Source organism: Lissotriton vulgaris, chromosome 1_2, assembly GCF_964263255.1.
Source record: "Lissotriton vulgaris chromosome 1_2, aLisVul1.2, whole genome shotgun sequence".
Classification (NCBI taxonomy): domain Eukaryota; kingdom Metazoa; phylum Chordata; class Amphibia; order Caudata; family Salamandridae; genus Lissotriton; species Lissotriton vulgaris.
In genome coordinates, this window is record NC_141686.1 from 94,381,943 (window position 1) to 94,407,427 (window position 25,485).

General features: G+C 45.5%; 1 protein-coding gene across 2 annotated transcripts in view; it reads left to right on the forward strand.

Moving 5' to 3' along the window:
- Window positions 1–25,485, forward strand: part of LOC147733979 (adenosine deaminase 2-like) — a 496,154-nt gene that overhangs the window by 79,918 nt on the left and 390,751 nt on the right. The window contains exon 2 of one of the 2 annotated variants that reach the window (XM_086952891.1): window positions 11,236–11,285. The exons of the other annotated variant lie outside the window; for it this stretch is intronic. The gene's annotated coding sequence lies outside the window, so the exon portion shown is untranslated. The remainder of the gene's footprint in view (window positions 1–11,235; window positions 11,286–25,485) is intronic. 2 annotated transcript variants of the gene reach the window in all.

Genomic DNA, 25,485 nt, shown 5'->3' on the forward strand with positions numbered 1-25,485 from the left:
TAGTGTGGGGAACATTTCCAGGATGTCTTCTGTTTGTAGCGCTTTGACGGCGTTTGCAAACGCAATGAGGCGGAGGTCTTCCGCTGTGTTGCTGCCTACGAGCAGGTCTGCTTCCTTGTCTATGACATGGAACGTTGTCGTCACCTCATTGTCTTCTGCCTTTACTTGGACCGTCATCTTCCCTCGCAGTGGGAGAGGTTCCTGGCTGCCGTATGTTAGTATTCGCGCCTTCGAGGGGACTAGCTTGGGTCTTGGTTTCAGTGCTTTATAGTGTTGGATTCCCATGACGTTCACGGTGGCTCCCGTATCGATGACGCCAGTCGCTGGGGATCCGTCGATGTGTATTTGGCATTTTGGCTGTGGTCTCCGCCGCTTCTTTAGTTCACTTACGAATGACACGTAGTAGCATTCATCTTCATCCTCTGTGGAGGATTCGTCGAATTGGGATTGCCTCGGCGATCTGTGTGATCGAGACGATGTTGCGTCGTCTAGCGATAGCTGTTTCACCGCTCCCGTGATTGGTTTTCTTCCGGACGCCCCTCTTCCTCGGGAGCCACCCCTGCACACACTTGCGAAATGGTTGGGTATTCCGCATTTAGAGCATGTCTTGCCACGTGCCGGGCAGCCATCTTGGTTGTGTTCGTCTCGGCCACAGTATCCGCATGACGCTCGGCGTGGCGTCCTGGTCGGCCATCTTCCCCTGCTTCCTCGACTGGTGTTGCGGACTGCATCCACCCTTTCCGTCTTCACCACGGTTCCTGTTTCTGCCCGCGGGTTCAGGGCCGCTTCCATTGCGGTTGCGCGTGCATCCGATAGTTCGTGGGATCTGGCCAGGATCAATATTTGTGTGATGCGCGGTTGCCTTAGAATGAGTGTTCTTAGGTGTTTGTTGCGGCAACCTTGAATGAGCTGTGCGGTCACTTCTTTCTTTTCGTCATCATCCGTGCACGTGCTTATGAGATCCCTCAATCGCGCATGGAACGCGTCCATGGTCTCTCCTTCCCTTTGTCTGGATTGGCGAAACTTGAATCGCTCATAGTGCGGGTTCAGCTGGGGGTCGAAATGTGCGTTCAGCGCGTTGACTGCTGCGTCATAGTCATCGTCATCTCCTGTGTCCGGGAGATGTTTGAATAGCTTGTACAGTTCTGTGCCCCCAAAATGTAACAGCAGGGACCTCTTTACTTCGTTGTCTTTCTCCCTGGTGGCAGTTAAGTAGTTGTTAAGTTGTCCTAACCACACAGCCCATCTGGGAGCTGCTGTCCCTGGGTCTATCAGTTCGCTGAAAGGTGGTAGTGCCTGGATCTGTGTGTGGGCTGACGGCATTGGTGGCTGTGTTCCGAGATTCACTGCTGGCGCTGGTGGTGCTGCCTGCTGAGCTTGGCCGGCTCCCCCAGATGCTCCTCCTGGGTTTGTGGTCATTTTGGTGCTGGGAGGTGGCTGGGCGCTTGCCTTTTGGGCGTCTTTCTATTGTATCCTTGGTTGCACTTGCTCGTGTTTGTTGGTGCCTGTTTGAGCCACTGTTTGTCCGGTTGTTGGTTGCACTTGCTTGTGCTTGTTTGCGTTTGTTTAATCTGGTGTGCAACAGATAGTTGATTGTCTTTGCTCGTGCTTGTTTGGTGACTCGCCTTGGCCAATGCTTGATGGGGCGCTGTCTGCCCTCGTTTGTGCTTGACTGCGTCGCCTCGTGGTGTGGTTGGCCTCGCTGGGTCTCTCTCTCGTGCTTGCTGGGCCTCGCGCTCGATTTGTTCAAAGCGCCTCTCCGGCCTCGCGCTCTCCCAGGGTTTCTCTCCCTGGTGACGACGCCTCGCTCTCTGCGCATGCCCGCACTGCCGGGCCTGCCGCCGGGTCGCTTCCTTCCTGCTGTTGCTGCCGCCGGTGCCACACGCAGCTCCTTGCTCACGCTGCTTACCGGTGAGTGTAGCTTTTGATTCCGGCGGTGGCCGCCGTCGTAGGTGCTCTTCTCCGGCGTCGCAGCTGGGGTGATCGGGTCGGCTGGTGTCAGGCAGGTAATGCCGCCGGCTGGCGCCGTTTAGTTTGCGGGCATCCCACCCTCGTCGCCAGTGTGGGGACCCAGAGGCCGGGCTAGGCCTGCAGCGCTGCGTCGCTTATTATGCGCATTAACAGGACACACACACTGTTGCTGCTCTGGTGTGGACCGGAAGTGCCGTGCCACTTCGGTCCCTTTATTTAAAGCTTTCTGGCCACGCCTGGCCAGAAAGTGATACATTGTGCGGAGTGCTTCCGGGGGCTCAACCTGAGACCCTCGGAGCACTAGAGCGCTACACCCTGGACATTAGTGGAAATGTATTTAACTCACAGTATTGCTGCTTGGTAAGAGAAACTGTAATGCCTAGGTATCTAAAACTGTTCCCTGCCACCCACAGCATGAGGTCCATCTCGCTCCAGACCGACTCCCCCCGAAGAGGCACCAGCGACCACTTCCCCCAATTTACTTTGTATCCCAAGGCATCGCCATATTGCACCAAGCTCCTACAGCGTCTGAAGGAAAAGAAGCATGTCATCGGCGTGTAGTGAAACACTGTCCTCTACCTCCCGCCACTCAAACCCACTCAAGCTGGCATCAATAAGAATAAGTGAAGCCAATGCTCCATCACCAGGGAGAACAGCATTGTGGAAAACGAGTGCCCCTTTCTATGGGGAATGTCCAAGACAATGCATCATTCACCTGGACCTGGGCTCATAGATCCATGTAGAGGATAAACACCCACCTACGGAAGCAGGCACCAAAACACATCTTGTCTAGGACCACCAGAAGAAAGAGCCAATGGACTGTGTTGAATGCCCTATCTATATCAAACAGTAAGAGAGCCACATCGCATGGCAGGCCCCCAGAGCGTGCAAGCATCGCGTGCAGGTGATGGAGCCTTTGTCTACTGCTTCTACCCAGTATAACGCCATTCTGGTCGGCGTGAATCACCGAGCCTATCACCATGGCCAACCATGAAGCCAACACTTTGGCCAGAAATTTGATCTCGAGATTGATAAGCGAAATGGGGTAGCATGACCCGCATTCTGTTGGGGTTTGTCTGGCTTCAGTATCACCCGGAGCGAAGTGCCCGTAATGTCTGGGGGGAGCTATCTCCATATGAGGACATCACAATATAGCTCCATCAAATGAGGGATCAACAATGAGGAGTATCGATTTTACAACTCCAGGGGAAACCCGTTAGGGCCAAGGCTTTGCCGGAAGGAATAGGGAAGATAGCTGTTGCATCTCTTCTGCTGTCAGGGGGAGATCCAGGTCACCACTCTCAGAGGCCAAAAGTATTCGCACTGGCAGGTTGGAAATAATATGGAGGGCCCTCTCTGGGGTACAGAGCTTACAGAGACCCAAAGTGCAAAGTAAATTACCCCGCTGAGAGATCCGCATCCTGGAGCATCAAGCCCTCGAAATTGATCAGTTCAGGCACCAGACTGGATGCGTTGTCTGCTCTCGCCAGCCAGTATATTAACTTGCAGGCCTTATCCCCCATTTCATACACCTGCTCCTGTAAGTGGAGCCAGTTAAGCCTCACTAAATCCAGCAGCTTCCCTTGAAATTTCAGGTGTACCAGGTCGAGACTGCCCTGGACTGGCTGTGCGGGGGAGACCTGGACCTGCAGTTTGAGGCTGGAAATCTCATCCTCTAACTGTAACAGCTACCTTTCCTTGTGTCTTTTACGCCAACTTATGGACCTATGTTAAGTTTGAAGTAGTCAGTAATGGTGCCCTTATTCTCCTCTGCAAAGTCGCTCTCCTGGGACCACCAGGCACTCAACCTCCCCAGAACACGCTGTTATATTCCATATAGGCACCCTGATATAGGCCCAGGTAACATTGTAACCATTCACCTATATTCTTCCCTACATTACACTTATAACTGTTTACAGGGACTGACCTTCTACCTAGCTAAGACACTGCATTCAGAACGCGGGTCTTTCCTAGTTTGAAATCTCATACATTATGCATGAGCATTCTTGGAAGCACAGCAGGACTACCATCTCCTGTATAATATCTATGTATAAAGTATATGCCCAACGTCTTCCTAAGTCCAACACAGTTATACAGCGAGGTAGGACCCCTGGGGAGACCTATGAGAATATATACAACACATCTTGCTAAGATAGACAGAGGAGACCAAGACTTCCAGGCCGACACACTGACCAGAGACGCTGAGGTTCCTGCATGCAGACACTCCAGCTCGCAGTGGTCTAAACACATCCCTCGCGGGGTGTCCAACTCGAGAGCAGGACGGGGTCCCACAGTCTCTCACTTCAGGTAATGGGGTTGACTTTATCCTAGGGGGATACTTGGCTGAACACCTGCACACATGCTAGGTGCACTTAGGTACATCTAATTAGGGAGGCATTGTAGTAGTACGCATCCTTTTATTATCATGTATTTTATATACTTGTATGTATTCATGATTACTGTAAGATGGTAGAACTTTGCCATCCGTTTACTTTTATAGTACTTCTAATCATTTATATCTGTTATTGTCTAACGGTTGTTGCAGCTCATCCATTTTACACCAGAATACCAACTGTTCAATAAATACTTATTGAAAATGCCCAGCCTGTTTATTCTGTGTATCTCTCCAAGACAGACTAAGTAAGCACGAGTGACTGAGCGAAAAGTAGTACATTGTTTCCAGGGTCCTGAGGGATCAAGGTTGTCACGTTCGATGGTTGCAGGGAACTATTCTCTCCTTGGTAAGAGGAGAATCTAGTGGCACTGTGATCGAGCTGGTACAAAAAGCCAACATACCCGGTGGGGGTGTTCAGAATCAGTCTGGCACCAATCCTACAGTGTATGCTGTCCGAACGTGCAGATCATCTATAGGTTTTAGAGGAACTACACAACATGGTGCCGCCAACGTTGGTTGGGTACCTATTTAACAGTAGAATCTGAGTAGTTTGTCGTGCTAGTCTCAGAGACCCCTACTGTTCGTGTCAGCGCACCGCTCCAGTTCCTTCACTGGATCGGCAGGAAAAGGACCCACAACGCGCAGGCAGAGAAAGTAACGGCTCCGTCTAAAACTGCACCGGCAGCCAGCAAAGGGGGAGTCTGAGTCTCGGCACTCCTGCGGGAAATACCTTCTGCAGCCTGAGCTCAGGGACTCAATTCCTCCAGCAATGGCAGATGGAAAGCAGGAACTCGGGGACACTGGAAACAAGCTTAACAACGGGAACCAGATAGCGCGGCACTCCAGTGGGAGACTTCCTCATAGCGGGAACTCGGGAAGCTACTGGAAGTTTGTCAAGCTCCGATCCTCAGATGAGGAGGGTCTTTGTAGCCTCGGTGTGGACCAAAGCGCCGGATCCTACGACCGGCATTCTGAACGTCAGGCTTCTGGGACTAGTAGTGCTCAGTGTGTTGCTCACCCCCTAGTGGTCCCTCATTCCTTGCACTCACATACTCAGTCATTCCTTTGGTGACGGAAGAAGAAGGAAGCATGCTGAGCACCTTGTGCCCCTGGCATGTGATCGCTACACAAACTTACAAGGAACATTTATACTGGTTTAAAGGCGCCATCTCCCATACAAGAAATAAATTAAGAATCGGTCCGCTCGGAAGAGAATGAGTGACATGGCCAGTATTAGCAGCCTACACACCACATCCTGACATTGAAACAATCCCTGGAGGAGACTTACTTATACTTCACAAAGAATTGATAAAACTTTACAGAAACATGACACATTCGTCATGAGGACACTCACGGTCCAGCCAGCAACGGCTACAACAAATACAGTTCAAAATACAGCTACTAAAATTACACCACAAACTTTACACGCAGTAATGGGTTAAATGCCTGCAAAACGTGAACAAATGCAATTCTGGGATAACACAGCTTGAAGCAGTATACCCAAATACTAGCCCTTATGAAAAACACAGAATGCTGACAATCTGCTTGCCCATGGGGATAACACCACAGATAGAGGATTGTACCTCTCGGGGGACAGGTTTCGCTGCCATATATACCAGAACACATGGTATCCCGTCATTAGCAGTAATACCAGATGTATTAAGACAAATACAAAATGAGTACGGAGCAGAACCTGCTCTGAACTTAGGGATGAAATTATTAGGTAATTAAGCCCCAGGTATCAGCTATAATATTAGTAAATATTAAAGGGGAAACAGCATCAGTGGCAACCCGTCAATGCCTAAGGGAGTTCAGTCCTTTACAATGGAGCATGAATTACCTAAAATAATTGAGACTGCATATGCAAAGTTAGGCAGAGACAGTTTGGGTGGGAAAGCATTAAAGCCACAACTGATGAGTAGTCCCGAGAAGGACACCTTTAAGCAGGCACCTGCTTCTTCTACAAAGAAGTGGGACATTACAAAAAAAACTGAAAAATAAAGAAAACAGATCTCAATCCAGAGGTAGATCTCCTCCACAGAAGCCCTCCGAAAGAAGGTACAACCTTAGGAATCGAGACAATATTAGGAAACTTGACAGGTATCTGGATACTGATACACGTTCCTTTCGTTCCTTTCAGGGTTCAATTAAAAACTCAGAGAGGGAGGCGAGTGGTTACGGCGCCGCTTTAGTTGTCGGCAGGTTGAGAGAGCTCCGCCGCGTCAGGACAGCGAAATAATTATATCTCCTCTTGCCGGAATCTCTTTGAGTGCTGGGGAACCCTCCTGTGCACCGGACCTCTTGTGGAGATTGGTGCAGTCCTCTTCACAGCAAAATATGCCGTTTTGATGCTCTTCCTGACATTGCGTTTCCTGTCACGATGTCCGCCGCCATTTCGCGAAGGTCCCGCAGCTGAATTACAAGTCACGGACCTCACACTACCAACTCAATTGTAAGCGGATTTCCTCTTCTTTGCTTCTTTTTTTTTTGCATTGCCCTTCATTTTTTATGCCTCAACAGCAATGTTTTCACACAAGCTTTTGCTAGCTTATACTTTGAGGTGACGCCACAGGATTCTCAATAAAGCAGTGGCCACCATTTTGTTTCTCCATACCCAAGGGTCAGTCAGTATTGTTGAGGATGCAAGAGGCTTTGACCCAGATGTGAAATACTACTATCCCTATTTTCTTTTTCCAAATTAACTAACGTTATGGTGAACATTGTCTGCAATATTTCCTTCTTCACCTGCTCATTTTTTGGATGGTTTTGTCAGCAATTCCAAGGGATGCTTGATTCACTTTCTGCCTCTTGAACTTCTTTAATTAATTTTTTTTACCTCCTACTGTACACTTGGTTTCAATTACGCTGGCTGGATCTTTTGACATCACACCAACTGTTTGAGGTTCAGAGGGCATTAACCTTGTGAACATCTTACATCATTGTTTTTTTACATAGATGTCTCTCTTTTTCAATGCAGCTTTAGTGACTTCTCATAATATTTTACTCATGACTTCGCAGGTGTTCTCATGAGAATGTTGTGTTCCTACATGTCTTCCTGAGCTCTCTGAGTGCATCCACTCAGTCCTCCATCCTAATTTATCTCATACTCTGACTGTACTCAGTTACTGCCATCTGCATAAGCTTCTCACCACTTCAACTAATATTGTTGCAATATTTACAATATACCTCTTTGTATGGGCAGACTGCGTAAACCGAAATTTGTTTTTATCTCTTCCAATTCTACTCAAAATTCACCCACTTCAGCACCCTCCAACGTCTCTACAACAGTGGATCAAATGGCTGGGTTGGCTCCACACCGTTCCTCTTCAACATCTTAATCGCCCAATAAATCCTCTCCTCGTAATGCTTCCACCAAGCGTTTAAAGCAGGATCCTTTATCGCCGGATAAACCATCTTCTCCAATTTCTATGTAATTACTCTTAGAGGAGATCCGAGCTTTGCGCCCCTTTGTTGAAGATACTAGTAGAGACATGCAACTCTTAAAAGATAAATGGGCGTCTATGGACGCTAGAATTTCGTCTGTAGAGCAACAGGTTTCAGAGGTTCAGACAAACTCTCAACGAATTTCCTCCCTAGAAAAATCAGTCAGAGCCCTACACCAACATACCGAGGATTTGGAAAATAGGAATAGACGCAATAATCTTCGTGTTTATGGTCTTCCGGAGTCTTTGGAGGGAGATGATACTGTCACGTTTTTCTCCTCTTTCCTTCCCAAGCTCTTAGACATGTCTCCTACCACTTCTCTCAGCATCCAGAGAGCTCACAGGCTTGGTCCACGTTCATCTGACTCACCAAGACCAAAAGGTGTCATTATTCTTTTTTTTAAGTTCACTGATCTCTTGTCAGTTCTTTTTGCAGCCAGCCAGATACAAACGTCAAATCTCCTGGATGGGTCAGAGAGTGTTCTTCTCCCAAGATGTCTCTAATGCCACAGCGTGCAGGAGGAAGGAATTTCTCAATCTTCGTGCACCTCTACGATCTTTGGGTGCTAAATATGGATTGTTCCACCCCTGCACTTTTAAAGTCACCCACCAAAATAAAACTTTCAAGATCCTGGTGAACTGAAGAATTTTATTCTACTTCAATCTGGTGGTGCCCTGGATACATCCACTTCTCCAAGTGGCTGAACATCTCATCTTCTAGTATTACACTTGTTGAATTTTCTTCTTGCCACATTTTCACTGTTGCTCTTGTTTGGTCTTTGGCTATAGATGTTTGGGTCACATCTTTCAATTGTTAATAACTTTTCGAACGTTATGCATGCTTGTTTAGTATTTTATGATGCTTCTATTTTTACCGCTTGTTTAGTTTACCTTATGGTAATTTTGTGTTCTATATGGATTTTCTCTCCTAATGTCATTTTATGTTTTGCTCTTATGTCTATTTATAATATACATCCCGGTTAATACGTCTCGTAATGTTCTTTACCATTTTATATTCTTTGTAGATTGCTTCTTCCCTACAACAGAGATCCTTTGTGTCTTTCTTTGAGCCCATGTGAGTCAGCTTGTCATCTTTTGAATTTGTGTTCGTCCTGATGCGGTTGGTTCCTCTCCCTTGCAAGTTCCGTATTGTAGAGTGTCACCACTTCACCTTTTTTCCTGTGTTTAATTTTTTCAGGAACGTTGTTCTCAGTCGTCCTTTGGATATGTACTGTCTCCTCTTTGCTCTTTTCTTCTCCTCCCTTCTTTCCTTTTCTCTCCTCTCCTCCTTTCTCTTTGATTATATTTTCTTTTTTCAATCTTATACATTTTTTTTCCGTTTCAGCTTTCACATGTTTTCATACTTCTTTGCAATTTTTATGCTGACATGTTTACTTTATTTGCAAATTTAGAGTTATATCGTGGAATGTAAAAGGTTTTAATAACCTTATTAAGTGGCAGAGAGTACTTTCCCATTTATCCTCCTATAACCCAGATATTGTCCTTTTACAGGAAACTAATCTTAATGATACTGAATCCCTTAAGTTGAAAAGAAACTGGGTTTGTACAGTTTTATTCTCCCCATCTTCTAATAAGAAAAATGGAGTTGCTATTTTAATTCATAAGAAATTGAAATGTAAATTACTATTAGAGGAGAAAGATTCGGAAGGGAGATGGCTTTTGGTTAATTTGTTGATTAATTCAATTTCCCTAACTGTTTTTAATATTTACGGTCCTACTCCACCTGACTGTTCTTTTTGGCCTTTAATTACCAACAATTGTATGCAATACATAATGATTTTTTTCTTTTAGGAGGTGATTGTAATCAGTGTATAGATCCATTCCTTGACCGCAAATCTACAGTTCGCTTCATCCCTCACAAACCTCACAACCCATTCTTAAATACCATACTTCAAACTCATCTCTCCGATTCCTGGAGACTCACACATCCAGACACTTTAGATTATTCCTTTTTCTCACATCCTCATGCTTCGTCCTCTAGAATAGACTATATCTTTCTTTCTCCATCTCTCACTCAAAATCTCTTATCCTCCTCTATCGAACCTATTGTTATTTCTGACCATGCTCCTGTTATCACGGACATTGATTTACTCCCACCTCTTCCCAAGCCTTCTCGCTGGCGTTTTAATTCTGTACTTCTTTCTGACCCTAATTTTTCGTCTTCGTTTCGTACTTGTACTGATGACTTCTTTCAAATTAACTCTGATCACAACACTCCTCCTTATATCCTTTGGTATTCCTTTAAGGCTACTGCAAGGGGGTTTATTATTGACTTTGTATCCAAGAAAAAGAAACAGTTTCTCCAGAAACGTAAGTCATCCCTTGCATATATTAAAAAATTAGAACACCAATTCTATACTTCGTCTAATAATTCTATGTCTCCAGAGCTCTTGCGAGTGAAGATCTCTTTCCACAAATTTACCACGGACAATGATTCCTCTATTCTTCTTCGCCGTACTGCACGTTACTATGGAGGACGCAACAAATCTGGGAAACTCCTAGCTAACTATCTTAAATCTCACAAGGAACGCACTTCCATTGAATCCATCTTTTCTTTTGATAATGTTCTCCTCCACACAGATAATGCCATCCTTGAACAATTTCAACTCTTCTACGAACACTTATATACTCCAGAATCACCTCCTACTTCTTCCATGCTTCATTCTTACTTTGAAAACTTACCTAAACCTTCTACATCACATCTTAATTTTTCGGCCCTTGATCTTGAACTTTCTTTACATGAACTCTCTACAGCTTTATCTTCCCTCACTAAAGGCAAAACTCCTGGTCCAGACGGCTTCCCGGTGGAATTTTATTTGCATTTTTATGATCTTCTTTTACCCAAGCTTTTATTACTCTTCCAATCCTTTGCTTCATCTGGTAAGGGTGCAGGAACTTTTCAAGATGCTACCATTTGTCTCATCCCAAAAGACGGTCGTGATCCCAAATTTTGTAAAAATTATCGCCCAATTTCATTAGTAAACGTCAACTATAAGCTCTTTGCCAAATTACTTGCTTTGCGTTTAGATTCTTTTATGCCACATCTTCTTGGAAAAGAACAATGTGGTTTTCTCCAAGTGGCTGATCATCTCATCTTCTAGTATTACACTTGTTGAATTTTCTTCTTGCCACATTTTCACTGTTGCTCTTGTTTGGTCTTTGGCTATAGATGTTTGGGTCACATCTTTCAATTGTTAATAACTTTTCGAACGTTATGCATGCTTGTTTAGTATTTTATGATGCTTCTATTTTTACAGCTTGTTTAGTTTACCTTATGGTAATTTTGTGTTCTATATGGATTTTCTCTCCTAATGTCATTTTATGTTTTGCTCTTATGTCTATTTATAATATACATCCCGGTTAATACGTCTCGTAATGTTCTTTACCATTTTATATTCTTTGTAGATTGCTTCTTCCCTACAACAGAGATCCTTGGTGTCTTTCTTTGAGCCCATGTGAGTCAGCTTGTCATCTTTTGAATTTGTGTTCGTCCTGATGCGGTTGGTTCCTCTCCCTTGCAAGTTCCGTATTGTAGAGTGTCACCACTTCACCTTTTTTCCTGTGTTTAATTTTTTCAGGAACGTTGTTCTCAGTCGTCCTTTGGATATGTACTGTCTCCTCTTTGCTCTTTTCTTCTCCTCCCTTCTTTCCTTTTCTCTCCTCTCCTCCTTTCTCTTTGATTATATTTTCTTTTTTCAATCTTATACATTTTTTTTCCGTTTCAGCTTTCACATGTTTTCATACTTCTTTGCAATTTTTATGCTAACATGTTTACTTTATTTGCAAATTTAGAGTTATATCGTGGAATGTAAAAGGTTTTAATAACCTTATTAAGTGGCAGAGAGTACTTTCCCATTTATCCTCCTATAACCCAGATATTGTCCTTTTACAGGAAAGTAATCCTAATGATACTGAATCCCTTAAGTTGAAAAGAAACTGGGTTTGTACAGTTTTATTCTCCCCATCTTCTAATAAGAAAAATGGAGTTGCTATTTTAATTCATAAGAAATTGAAATGTAAATTACTATTAGAGGAGAAAGATTCGGAAGGGAGATGGCTTTTGGTTAATTTGTTGATTAATTCAATTTCCCTAACTGTTTTTAATATTTACGGTCCTACTCCACCTGACTGTTCTTTTTGGCCTTTAATTACCAACAAATGTATGCAATACATAATGATTTTTTTCTTTTAGGAGGTGATTGTAATCAGTGTATAGATCCATTCCTTGACCGCAAATCTACAGTTCGCTTCATCCCTCACAAACCTCACAACCCATTCTTAAATACCATACTTCAAACTCATCTCTCCGATTCCTGGAGACTCATACATCCAGACACTTTAGATTATTCCTTTTTCTCACATCCTCATGCTTCGTCCTCTAGAATAGACTATATCTTTCTTTCTCCATCTCTCACTCAAAATCTCTTATCCTCCTCTATCGAACCTATTGTTATTTCTGACCATGCTCCTGTTATCACGGACATTGATTTACTCCCACCTCTTCCCAAGCCTTCTCGCTGGCGTTTTAATTCTGTACTTCTTTCTGACCCTAATTTTTCGTCTTCGTTTCGTACTTGTACTGATGACTTCTTTCAAATTAACTCTGATCACAACACTCCTCCTTATATCCTTTGGTATTCCTTTAAGGCTACTGCAAGGGGGTTTATTATTGACTTTGTATCCAAGAAAAAGAAACAGTTTCTCCAGAAACGTAAGTCATCCCTTGCATATATTAAAAAATTAGAACACCAATTCTATACTTCGTCTAATAATTCTATGTCTCCAGAGCTCTTGCGAGTGAAGATCTCTTTCCACAAATTTACCACGGACAATGATTCCTCTATTCTTCTTCGCCGTACTGCACGTTACTATGGAGGACGCAACAAATCTGGGAAACTCCTAGCTAACTATCTTAAATCTCACAAGGAACGCACTTCCATTGAATCCATCTTTTCTTTTGATAATGTTCTCCTCCACACAGATAATGCCATCCTTGAACAATTTCAACTCTTCTACGAACACTTATATACTCCAGAATCACCTCCTACTTCTTCCATGCTTCATTCTTACTTTGAAAACTTCTTAATTTTTCGGCCCTTGATCTTGAACTTTCTTTACATGAACTCTCTACAGCTTTATCTTCCCTCACTAAAGGCAAAACTCCTGGTCCAGACGGCTTCCCGGTGGAATTTTATTTGCATTTTTCTGATCTTCTTTTACCCAAGCTTTTATTACTCTTCCAATCCTTTGCTTCATCTGGTAAGGGTGCAGGAACTTTTCAAGATGCTACCATTTGTCTCATCCCAAAAGACGGTCGTGATCCCAAATTTTGTAAAAATTATCGCCCAATTTCATTAGTAAACGTCAACTATAAGCTCTTTGCCAAATTACTTGCTTTGCGTTTAGATTCTTTTATGCCACATCTTCTTGGAAAAGAACAATGTGGTTTTATTAAAGGGAGACTCACATCTGACAACTCCTGTCTCTTCTTGAATGTTTTAAATAAAGCCCCATCTCTTTCTATTCCCATGGCCGCTATTTCTGTGGATGCTGAAAAAGCTTTTGACAGAGTAGATTGGTCCTTTCTATTTGCTTCACTCAAGTGGCATGGCTTCGGCCCCAAAATTTATTTCTCTTATTTCCCTACTCTATTCTTCACCCAAAGCCTCTGGCCTTGTAAATGGCCGTCTTTCTTCTTCTTTCACCCTTCAGAGAGGAGTTCGTCAAGGTTGCCCACTTTCTCCGCTTCTTTTTGTTTTAGCCCTTGAATCCTTTTTGTCCTCCATTCGGCAAAATACTTCCATTTCCGGCTTTCCCTATGGGGATAATCAATTAAAGCTTTCCGCATATGCCGATGACATCCTTTTATTTATTTCAGATCTGGAAACATCCATCTCCCCGTTGTTATCTGAATTCGAAGCATTCTCTTGTGTTTCTGGATATAAAATCAATTCAGATAAAACAGAAATTCTACCCATGACAAAATTCTGTCTCCCTCACTTTTTCTCTTCCACTGGCTTTGCCTGGAATACAACTAAAATTAAATATCTAGGCGTCTGGTTCTCTAATTCTATTTCTTCCCCCATGAAATTAAATCCTGTTTCTCTGTTCTCTCGCGTATTGATCAGCTGTTTTCTTCCTGGAATCCTCTTTTTCTTTCCTGGTCGGGTCAACTTGACTCCTTTAAAATGATAATCGCCCCTATTCTTATTTATGTTCTTTCTATGCTACCTGTACACATTCCTGCATTATATTTCAAGCGTAGCGATTCCTCTATCTCGAAATTTCTTTGAAAAAATAAAAAGTCTAGAATCTCTCTTCTTTCCCTTCGCAAGCCTAAATCGAATGGTGGTGTTAATCTACCAGACTTCCGTCTTTACCACAATTCCTTTTTCTTCCGTCAAGCTTCACGCTGGCTTTCTTCGGATTCCTCCTCTTTCTCTCCCCTTTGACTAGATATTGAACAATCATTTTTATTACCCTTCTCTTTTGATAAGATTGTTCGTTTCTCTTCTAAGTCCCCTTATGATTTATTTCCTCTCTTCAAGTTTACTTCCTCTCTTTTCAAGTCGTTATTCTCTCCACCACTGATTACACGTGAATCCTTCCTACATCTACCCATATTTACCCTTATTCTTTTCCATTACATGCCTATTTCTTGGACCTCATGGAGACTTAACCCCTTCACTGCGGCGGCTTTTCCGCCGCAGTACTAAGGGGGCGGGGCGGCCGCGCGGCAAGGCCTGCTCTGTCACCAGCCGCGGTTGAGCTGTGCTCATGACGGAGCGGTTCCGTCATGGCCCCGCCCACTCAATAGAACGCGCCGCGCAGGCGCGAAATCAGCGCCGCGCAGGCGCAGCGGCAGGGCCATGACGGAACCGCTCCGTCATCAGCACAGCGCCACCGCAGCTGTTGACGGAGTGGTTCCGTCATCAGCACGGATAGGGTTAAAGGCATCATTTGGATCCATCAACTTTTTGAGGGCTTATCGCCTTGCTCCTTCCCTGCTTTTCAGCTTCAATTTCAATGTCCCTTTCTTTTATGCAGAAATATACTCTTCTTATGAAAATTATTCTTGACCGTTACTATTCACTTCCTTCCTCCTCTTCTTCTGCCACTCCTTCTTCTCTTCTTTCTCTGCTTTCTATCCTTCCCAAAGCATCTATCATCTATAAATATTTTTCTTCCCCTAACCCAGACCGTATAAAATCCAAATTGGAATTGTCCTGGGAAAAAGACTTGGGATGTACTTGGTCGGTTTCTCTTTGGGATAAACTTTGGCCCGAAAATCCTAAAAGTCTCGCGCTCAGCATCTCTCACTCAATTTCTATTTTTTCTCTATCATAGTCTTTATCTCTCTCCTTCCTCCCTTTCCCGTTTCAATTCTTTCTCTAACTCTAACTGTTGGTCTTGTAACACGCCTGATGCTGATCTTCTCCACATGTTCTTTTTCTGCCCTTCATGTTCTGTTCTCTGGACACATGTTTGGTCTCACATTTCTCATGTTTTCTCACTTTCTATCCCATGCTCACTCCCCCTTCTTTTTCTTGGTAGTCTTTCAGATTCTCTAATTCTTCCCCCACACTCAAAAGGACTCTTTGATCTTATGATTGCACTTGCATTTCAACACATTTCCTCTAACTGGAAATCTCCTGCGAACGTTTCCACACACCACTGGTGGAACTCTTTATGTCACTTTCATAGATTAGATGTCTCCTTTGCTTCTGCTTGTAAACCTCCTCGTAATGTAGAATTGTATTGGTTACCCCTTACTTCATATCTAGATAGATCAGCCCAAAAGAAACCAGTTCCTGTTACCTCTGAAAACTTTCAACCTCCTTGAGGGTTTTTACTCTCTCCTTCTTGTATATTTTAATGTTGTTTTTACGATTCTTCTGGATTACAAATTTTTGCTTATCATATAATATAATATAATATAATATATCGTTTCTGATTGTTAACTACATTGTTTTGATTTTGCTGCTACTCTTCATATCTGTTTTATTTCCACATTTTTTCCCTCTTCCCCTCTTTCTTCTCCATCCTCCCCCCGTTAAAAACTTTTAAAATGCTTTTGGTGTCCTAGTTGACATTAGCAATGTTATTCCTTTTACTTGTACTTTTTGCTTCTTCTCCTGCTTTGCTAATGTTACTTGTCATTATCACTTTATTCTCATCTAGCAGCCCGCCCCAGCGTTGCCTGGGGCAGAAAGGGGCTGGGGGCAGTACAACCGCTCCCGCCCGACCCCCTCCCGTCCCGACTCCCTCCCGCCCCCACTCCTCCCGCCTGCCCCTCTGTACACACCCGCTCCCCTCCCGCCCGACTCCCTCCCGCTCCGACTCCCTCCCGCCCTGATTTGAAGGTTTACTTACGTCAGCAGCCACTCCGCTCCTCTACACATGCAAGGCAACCATTTGCTAGCGCTCCGACAACTACACACCCCAGCCTTCTGGATGACGGCTACCTTTTTGAAGCCTGTGCACTCCATGTGAATAAAACGTACGCACCCGCTCCCGCCCCGACCCCCTCCCGTCCCGACTCCCTCCCGCCCCCACTCCTCCCGCCTGCCCCTCTGTACACACCCGCTCCCCTCCCGCCTCCCTCCCGCTCCGATTCCCTCCCGCCCTGATTTTAAGGTTTACTTACCTCAGCTGCCGCTCCGCTCCTCTTCGCCATGACGCGCCTGCGCTCCTCACTTCACCGCAGCTCCATGTCTGCCGCTCCAACACGTCGTCATCACGCATGTCGCGTCACGGCCAGCGCTAGGTCCCGGCCGGCGCTACTTTCAGGGGACTACTTTGTTTAGAAACTTAATTTTTTTAGTTTAGTTTTTTTATTTTTATTTATATACCCTATGTCCATCTACACACCCTGACATTTTCATAGATGTATCGGGTGTGTAGATTGGCGCTGTGGTTACCGAGTTTACCTGGCCAAAAGGTGCAAGTTCTCTCTTTATAATAGTAGTATAGATAAAGCTTTTCAAACATAAAAAAGAAAAACTCAGCGAGGGAAGGACGGTCAGACAGACAAGAATAGCGTACAAAGTCCAGAGACAAGCAGCACGCTCAAGTCTATACTTCCAGAAAGAAGGTAAAACCAAATCAAAACCTCATTTGAAAAAGAAGAAGGCATGCCCAGAATTCTGGGAACTCAACTAATGAACAGGGAATGGGCTCTGCTAATGCTAGGCAGTGCGGCAGAAGAAACAATAGCTGGCAAGAAACTGATGGAATTTCTGGTGACAGTGGACTTGAATGTTTATATCACGGTGGAAACACCTGATACTAGGGTAAGTGTCCCACATACATTATATGAAATAACACTCCAAATGGAGGGGGACAAGCCCAGGAAAGTTAGAGGTCTCTTTTGGGAGAACCTGACGTTTGGTTATGACATTCTATTAGCTGAACAAGATTGGCCACCAGCATTTGTCATAGACTGCCCTAGGGGAGAAACAGCAATTTTACCAGCCTTTTTCAACCCTGTTCCCAAATATCTAAAATACACATAGGCACGGGAGTGAGCGGTAGCCCTAGCCCCGGCATTATATAAAAACCAGGTTGGATGGAATGAGGATTCAACCCACCACATTATTTCATTAAAAAATACTCCGACTCCACAAAGGCAGTATCCGATAAAGCAAGAAGCTAAAAGACAGGTCAGGAAGATTTTAGATCAACTTGAATACCAAGGGGTGATTGAAACTTGCACCTCTCAAATTAATAATCCTTTGTTTCCCGTGATGAAACTTGACAAATCATATTGTCTAGTTTTATATTACAGACATTTAAATACTTGCACAAAGACATTTGCAGTACAAAATGCACATAGTGCCGCCCTAATGAATAACACTGTGCGTAAAAAATACAAAACAACAGTACAGATATCTCAATTGTTTTTTTGCTAAAATATAGCACTTGAAAGCAGGTATTTAACTGCACTCTCCGTGTTAGGCTCCCAGCGGCAATTTTGTAGACTCCCCCAGGAGTAAAAGAACAGCCCAGGGGTGTTTTCGGCCAAAGTAACTGAATTACTTCAAAATCTGGATGAAGAGGCATTGTCCTACGTGGATGATATTTATCGAACAGATGATGACCTGGAGGAACACTTGAACAGAGAAAATACCACAATATTGGGATTTGCCTCTGAATTTAATTTAAAAAAATAAAAGATAGCCCACCTCAATGTCCTTTTTTTGGGATATGAGCTTTGAAGGGAAAAGCCTAGAAGCTAACTTTTTAGAAAAGTGTGCACTGCTACAACCTCCGAAATCATAAAAAAATATACAATTAATACTGGGATTCCTGAACATACATTTTGTATCATTGTTTACAATATTTTTGTATGTTCTTGTCTAGGGAAAGTTTTGTCATGTGTTTGAGAGGGTTCTCCATGGTCTCCTAAGGATATGTGAATTTCCTATGGATAACAGAAGTGTCACTTTTTTAATCCCTTGTTTGTTTACCCAGTGACTTATGCCCCTTTTGGACCTGTCTCCTTTACTAATGTATGTGTGCTCCATGAATATCGGTAACCTACAGTAGTGGTAAACACATATTGATCTTTTGCAGTGTTATCTGAGTTCACGTATACTTCCGTGAGACCAAAGTGGTGAACATAAACACACTTATCGCTGGCCTGTGAAATAGTTCTTCCATGGTTATATCTGGAGCAGGTGCATTTATTGGGGATTTGTGCCTGACGCAATACATGTTACAATATTATTGTGAATATAAACAACTATTTGCGGTGTCAAGAATGTGAGCTCCCATTCATGTTTCAAACTAATGAACCGAAAATATTTGTGAGGAACGCATCAAGAAAAGCCTTTAAGGGAGGAGCTTAGGGCCCATCCAAGATGGTCGCGTGAGCACAGGGCTCCCCGGACCCTCGCCACTCTCCGCAATTTATCCTGATGATATCCTGACTTATTGGACCGATTCTTGAAGATGAACCTCGACTGAGTCCATAACTCTTTTCGGAATTTAAATCAGACTTGGGCAGCCGAAACCACATCGTTTTGAACTTTTGGGTCCCACCTGGAGGCGAGTTGGCGACTTGCGGATCCGGGACGAAGTTGAACAACAACAGTTGTGGGGTCTCCTTGGTAGCCCTACCTCAACTTTCGGTTTCGTTTCTGGATCCTGGCATGGTCTGATTGAGAGACCGTTTCGCTCGGTTGGGAACCTAGCCAGCCTCCATCTAGTGTAAGCACTCCTTCATCACCACAGCCTTTTGGGTCAAGTTGTGGCTTTGTCTTGGCCGTACGAGCCAGCTTTCGTGGTTTGTTGGTGCACGGCCTGCCTGTGGCCATTTTCACCAGGTCTTGCGGGCCCCTCTGGGGCGCATCTTCCAACATGGCGGACAGGGGTGAAGCCGAGAAGCGGAAGACCAAGACGCCTCTTCGTGGGGGACCGGTCCAGACAAATGTTATGGACCAGTACACTCAAGCCAAAGGATCCCCCGGGCTCTCCAGCCGTACCCCGGAGGACGCCAAAGAGGACCCGTCCGCTCCTGTCGATTTGTCCCTGCAGGACATTATGGGCGCCATCACCAACATGAAGGAGACCATCGGCCAGCAATATGAGGCTCTGGCTCGTAAAATCAACACGGTCGCCATTGATGTCACTCTGATCAGGGCCGACCTGTCCAAGACCAATGAGAAAGTGAAGTCATTGGATCTGAAGACTTCCAGCCTCACGGCCGATGTGTCGGAACTCCAAACCGAACTTGGCAATTTGAAATCGGCTAATGACCTGATGTCCCATCGGCTGGAGGATTTTGAGAACAGGGCAAGACGCAACAACATTTGCGTCATAGGTGTTCCAGAAAATCCCGAGACCCACTCGGTTGACCTCCTGGTTGAAGATCTAGTCCTGAACCATCTTGCCCCTTCTGGCCTGAGCAAGTTTTTCGCAGTGGAGCGTGCACATCGTGTTCCGGGTGGTAAGCCCAAGCCGGGCGCTCCTCCGTGGCCTATCATCGCAAAACTTTTTCACTTCAGAGACCGTGATGCGATTCTGCAGGCATCAAGAGTGAGCGGCCCAGTAAACTTTGAAAACGCCTCTGTAAATTTTTCCCGGACTTTACTCAACTTGTCCAGAGACAAAAGATGGGCTTTCAGGGGGTTGAACGACATCTTCGGGACCTGGGACTAAAGTACGCCATGCTTTTCCCTACTAGGCTTCGAGTGGAATATGAGGAATGGACCTTCTTTTTCGATCGACCGGACAATGTGAGTGACTGGTTGGATTCCCTGGCTGGCCAAGGTGATCGGACGGAGCACCCTCGCGGTGCCGAGGGTGGTGAGCCTACACAGAAGTGACTTTTCGGTCCCTGACCTCCGAACATCGGACATTTCTCAGCTGGGTGCAAGATTTTTTTTTTTTTGGTATATTATGTCTTATTGTTGTCCACGTTCGGGTGGCGGGTGGTGACAGGCCTCTTTCCTCCTCCAGGGTCTTTTTGTAGAATGGGACTGTTAGGGCGACAGGCACACTGTATGTTGGGGTGGCTTCTTAGTCTACTGCAGGGGTGCAGGGAGGGGGGATTTGTAACGGGTGTTGGTTGGGGGGTGGGACGGGGTGTTTGTGTGTGTTTTTCTCTCTCAAGGCGGCATATTGGTTTTATCTCTGTTTCAGGTGTCCTGCTCTTTGTGGGGTGACTCATGCATCACTTGAGGGGATGGTGGGTAGTGGATTGAGGTTGATTTCTTGGAACGTCAATGGATTGGGGGATCGTATAAAATGGGGTGTTGTACTGCAATATTTGCGTTGTTTGTCTCCTGATGTGGTACTCCTGCAGGAGACGCATTTTGTTGGGAATGTGTGTCATGCTATGAATAGGTGGGGCTATCGCTTGGTTGCACACTCTGGGTTCACCACTGGTTCCAGAGGGGTTGGTATTCTGGTCCGGTCTTCTCTCCCTCTAGAGATTGATAACGTAATCCTTGATGACAAAGGGCGTTAAGCCGCCCTCACTGGTAGGTGGGAGGGCAAGACTCTTTCATTGGTTACTGTATACGTTCCCCCGGGTCTCCAGACCTCTACTTTCTCGGATGTTGGCCGGATGATGCTGGAGCTCCCTGATGGTCTTCTCCTTATAGGTGGAGATTTCAATTCTGTGCTTTCAGGCATTTTGGATCGCCACCCCCCCAGGGATCTTCCCACCTCCCAATCCTGGCTCGGTGGGTTCTTAGACACCTTTGGTCTGGTGGATTGCTGGAGGTTGATGCATCCGACACAACGTCAATACACCTTTCACTCCGGGGCTCATGGGAGTCTCTCCAGGCTTGATTACATCCTAATGCCTGCTGTCCAGTCTTCCCATGTCGGGGAAATCAGAGATTTGGCCCGGGGCATTTCAGACCATTCTCCTCTGTGGCTCAGTTTCGATACGGGGATACACGCAGCGGGGCGGATCGCCCCTATCAATCCTTGGTATCTGCGCAATCCCAGGACCCGTAATAGTCTGATAAAGTCCCTGGATCACTACTTCCTGGAGAACGAGGGATCCGTTTCGTCCTCTATGTCCCTGTGGGAAGCCTTCAAAACTGTTATTCGGGGACAGGCCCTATCTTTATTAGCTGAGACCAAGAAAGCTAGAAATAAGGAGGTTGTGAGTCTGGAGGCGGAAATACTGGAATTGGAGGCTGATCTAGACTTAGGCGTCACCCAGGATAGACTCCACGCCCTTAGCTTGAAGCAGTTTGACTATAAATCTCTTGTGACGGATGCTGCCAAGGCTATGTATAGGGAACAGCAAGGTAGACTGTATGATGTTGGGGATAAGGCAGGTAAATTGATCGCCTGGCTTGATAAGAAAGAAAGAGCGAATCGTGTGGTCCCTGTGATTCAGAATTCGGATGGTGTGAATGTGACTGACCCTGGTGAGATCGTGGAGTGTTTTGCTGACTATTTTCGTGTGGTCTACTCCCCGGTGTCCGATAGAGATGAGGATGACTCTCGTTTATTGCTGAGGGGCATCGCGCTGCCCTGCCTGTCGGAGGAGGATCGAGAGTATATGGAGGCCTCGCTGTCGGTTGACGAGATTGCGACCGCAATCCGTTCCCTCCATTCTGGCAAGGCTATGGGCCCTAATGGCTTGCCTATTGAACTGTACAAACTGCGCCCGGACAAAGTCGCACCTTATCTTCACGATATGCTTATGGAATCACGTGATCTTGGCACCCTCCCTTGTGACCAGCGTCTGACAACTATAGTTGTAATTCCCAAGGAAGGCAAGCCTCGTGCTCGTTGTGCATCATACAGGCCTATCTCTCTATTAAATGCCGAGCCGAAGATTTTCGCCAAGGTCCTTGCTAATCGTCTACTCACTGTAATTTGTGACCTGATCCATCCGGATCAATCCGGTTTTATTTCGCACCGAACACTGCTCTCAATTTGCGGCACTTACATGGCGTTCTCGCTAGGGCGGAGAGTCTTCCGGAACTGGCCATCTTCCTTGGATGCCACGATGGCCTTTGACACGATAGAATGGCCGTATCTTTGGGCCACTCTGGCGAAGTTCGGTTTCGGTGCGGAATATATCAGTTGGGTGAGACTTCTATATACGGATCCGCTGGCTCAGGTTGTCGTCAATGGTAGAGCGTCCCAGTCCTTTGCTCTCGGGAGGGGTACTAGGCAGGGGTGCCCGCTGTCCCCCCTGCTCTTTGCTCTTGCTCTAGAACCACTTGTAGCCTGGCTCAGATGGGAGCCGTCGATAAAGGGCATTCAGTGGGCCCCCGATTTTGAAGATCGTGTCTCGTTGTACGCCGGCGATATCCTCTTGTACCTCACCTCCCCTCGTAAATCCCTTAACGTCCTATTCGACGTTCTCACTTCTTTCGGTAAGAACTCCGGTTTAATCATTAATTGGTCTAAATCGTGTGGTATTTCATCTCGGGCGGCCTTCCCCCCTTGCCAAGTAGGTTTCCCATTCAAATTTCACAATCCGGCTTCAAGTATTTGGGTGTCTATATATCGTTAGACCCAGCTGCCCGCCATGAGCATAATCTCCTTCCTCCTCTCCGACGATTGAGGCTGGACGTGACTCGGTGGCGTAGATTGCTGTTGTCGCCACTCGGTCGAGCGGCACTCTTTAAAATGATGTTGCTGCCTCGATTCCTTTACGCACTTCAGAACTCTTTCGACATTATTCCGGCGGCTTACTTTCGGGAGGTGGAAGGTTTACAGAGGAGGCTTGTTTGGGACGGTCGCACACGCATCGCTCTTGCGAAACTAACTCTCCCCTGGTATGACGGGGGCTCCCCGGACATCAGGAGGTATTATTGGGCCTCCCAGTTGTCCGCCATCAACCATGCCACGTATGCACCCGGTCCGAATCCGGCTTTCGAGATGGATAAATATCAGTTGCCCGGCGGTAACTTCAACAGAGCGCTCTACTCTCGGACGGCGGGGAGGAACCTAACGGGACCCACCAAGATTGCTGTGCGTGTGTGGGAAAATGCCAATGCGGCAATGGGATGGAATGATCGGTTGACACGAGCGACCCCTTTGTATGCTTCTGAAAGACTGGGATGCCTCTGGACAACGAAAGGTTGTGAGAACTGGGATATGATTGGCATTAGTAGAGTGGGTGATCTCTGGGTGAAGGGCGCGGTGAAGACCTTTGCGATGCTTCAAAATGAGTACGAGTTGAGTGATCGGGAGTTCTTCAGGTATGCACAGGTTCGCCACGCTTTGTTGTCTGTCTTTACATCTGGTGTTACTGTTCCTGAATCTTCTCCACTCGAGGACCGTATACTTGACGGTCATCTGCCCGATAGTACGATCTCCTTGATTTCTAAGAAACTAATTACCAATCGGGTGGATCTCCTTGTGCGTCTCAGGGAGGTCTGGACCGGAGACGGGTTGGAGCTGGATGACGAGGACTGGCAGTCTGCACTGTCCTCCCCGAAAGAGGTCGCCATTCCTGCCCGTCTCCGTCTCGTCCAGTTCAAATTTCTTCACCGTGTGTATGTTACGGGTCCTCGTTTGGTTGCAATGGGTTGTGTAGGCGCGGATGTGGAATGAGTGCCACCTTTCTTCATATCCTTTGGGAGTGTCGTGAGGTGGCGGCGTATTGGCAACGTGTACATGCAGTAATGGAGCGTGTCACCGGGGTCGCTCTGCTGCCTGAGACTCGTAGATGTTTGTTGAATGTGTGGGAGCCGAATGACTACAACGTTGCCCAGGCCCGGGGGGGGCATTTGGGAACATGATCGCAAAAAGAGATATTGCGCAGCTGTGGGGTTCCCAACGGCCTCCCACCGTGTCGGTATGGAAGGAGAATATGGACTGGTGCATGTTTAGAGAGAAGACAGTATACTTGGCTAGGGGTAAGCCTAGGGCGTGGAGTAACATTTGGGGTCAATGGAACACCTACAGAGGGAACATCTGTAACCCCCCTTTTGAAGACACTCCGGACATTTCTCTGTCCCCCTGATCCTGAGGTTCCGGAAATAATTCACTCCTTTTTCCTGATTGTCTGACTTCCCCACTCCCTCCCCCCCTAGTCATCTCTGTTGCCCTCCTGATTTGCTATCCGGTACTGCAGGTCCCCCTCATCGGAGCCCGACATCGCCTAGAACGCTTTTCGCCTTGAGTTTTGTTCTTCTGTTTTTCTTTTTGTTCTTTTCTAAAAAAAATAAAAACATCTGTGTCCTGACTACTTCCTGTGTTGCCGAAATTGTATCCTGTACCCTGCTGGACCTCTAAGGGATCAGTCGCTGCTTTGGGATGTCATATACTTGCCCTGTGGTTGTAGGCCCATACTTGTAATGATATTTTTTTGCACAATAAAGTTAAAAAAAAAAAAAAAAAGCCTTTAATATGACGGGTGATTCTTTTATTATATATATTCCAGGAGTATTACATGGGCACTGCGGTTCTCCTAGGCCCTATGGATATATACATTTTAATTCAAACTCATCTGGCCAACTACTTACATAGGGGTATTTAGTGGAACATCAGGACCTATACTGATCAAGAGAAGAGGTTTGTTTGAGCAACAAAAATACTTAGCTCTTGTTTTGGAAGACGGGTGGTAGTCACTTTTTGATAGTTTTCACACATACCAGATATTGAAATTGGCGTGGATGTTTTTCTCTGGGGTGCACCTATACTTGATAAACAACTTTCTCTTTTCTCATTCCTGAATTTTCCTCAACTCTAAATAACCAGCATATATCCAGGTGCTACACCTATGGGTTCCTTTACTTGGGGACTGTGCTTTCATTTTTCGTGATCTTGGACTTAAGGATCTATATTTTATCTGAAACATGTGAACTCCTGCCTTGAAATCTAGTTTCTCATTGATGTAAATACAGGAACGATTTCTAGTGTCTCATTATCTTTTGTTACTGTGTAACATATATCTTGCAGCCTTGAAGAAGCCATGTATGTGACGAAACACGTGTTGGCGGTACCGCATGATGTTGGATGTACCATCTTTCTGAAGATTCTGACAATAAACAAGTTTGGGCTGAACACTTCCTAACCGTGACTTTTTGGACTAAATTCATAACTAACATACTACGCTACTTAGTGCTGGGATATCGCATGTGTTCATGTGTTGAGTGGTGGCCTATTGTTCATCACTCTTTTGTAGGCACCCTTGGTAGTAGGGTGTCTGATATCAGGTAGCACCAT